This window comes from Corvus hawaiiensis, chromosome 15 (assembly GCF_020740725.1).
Source record: "Corvus hawaiiensis isolate bCorHaw1 chromosome 15, bCorHaw1.pri.cur, whole genome shotgun sequence".
NCBI lineage: Eukaryota > Metazoa > Chordata > Aves > Passeriformes > Corvidae > Corvus > Corvus hawaiiensis.
The window spans coordinates 17,403,325-17,404,235 of record NC_063227.1 but is presented as its reverse complement, the minus strand read 5'-3'; positions in this window follow the sequence as shown (position 1 = coordinate 17,404,235).

Here is a 911-nt window from a genome sequence, read left to right as displayed (position 1 = left end):
CTCGTATGCAACACGCCCACAGATTGCAGACACGATGTTAGGAGGTTGTCAGTGACTGGACACAAGAGGGATGCATTTAATTTCTCTGTAGAAAGAACAAGAACTTTCCTTTCCAGTACTTCAGAACTATGCTCCTATTCTTACTAGTACAGGAAGCTCAGAAATTACCACCTTCATGCAGTCCAATGGAAGAGTGAGCCCGAGAGATCTTACCAACACAGCTCTGGGAGGAAGCTCCACAACAAGAAAAGGGAGAATGGACATGCTGGCTGTTTTTAAAAAATACGCATTGTAATCTCACCAAAGTGACCTACTGATGGGAAGGTGCTTGAAGTAGTTGTGCAGGACAGGTGAAAGTCTATCATGTCCCTGTGGTAATGTTATGGTTTTGTGGATTCTTTTTCAGATACAAAAATCCTCATAAGAAAGAAGTAGCTGAAAAATGAAGCATTGATACAATGGCAATGTAATAATTTTTCATCTAAACTTGTACATTTTTTAGTTTCACTGAGTGATTCCTTATTTGAAGGAATGCTGACTGTAATTCCATCAGTAATTCATTAGTTCCTCATTATGTACAGCTCTGACAATAACCTTTTATTGTACAAAGAAAGATATTGCAGGGACTGAGGTAAATTGAAGAAGTTTTTTTAAGCAAATGTTTTCTTCTTTGGGGGTACTTACCTGGGCTAGACTTGCACAGAAGAGTAACCCAGGTCTCTGCAGATAACATGACAATATTTTTATGCTGTATAGTGTGAGTAAATACATAAATATTTATGTGTGCAAATAGGCTCCATAGGAGCTCACTTACATGTAGCAGGCAGAGCATTTTCATCACTCTGCTGTGCTTCCTTGTTTACTTATTTATATTCAGAGAAAGGAAGTGGTAAGGCTGACTAGCTGAAACT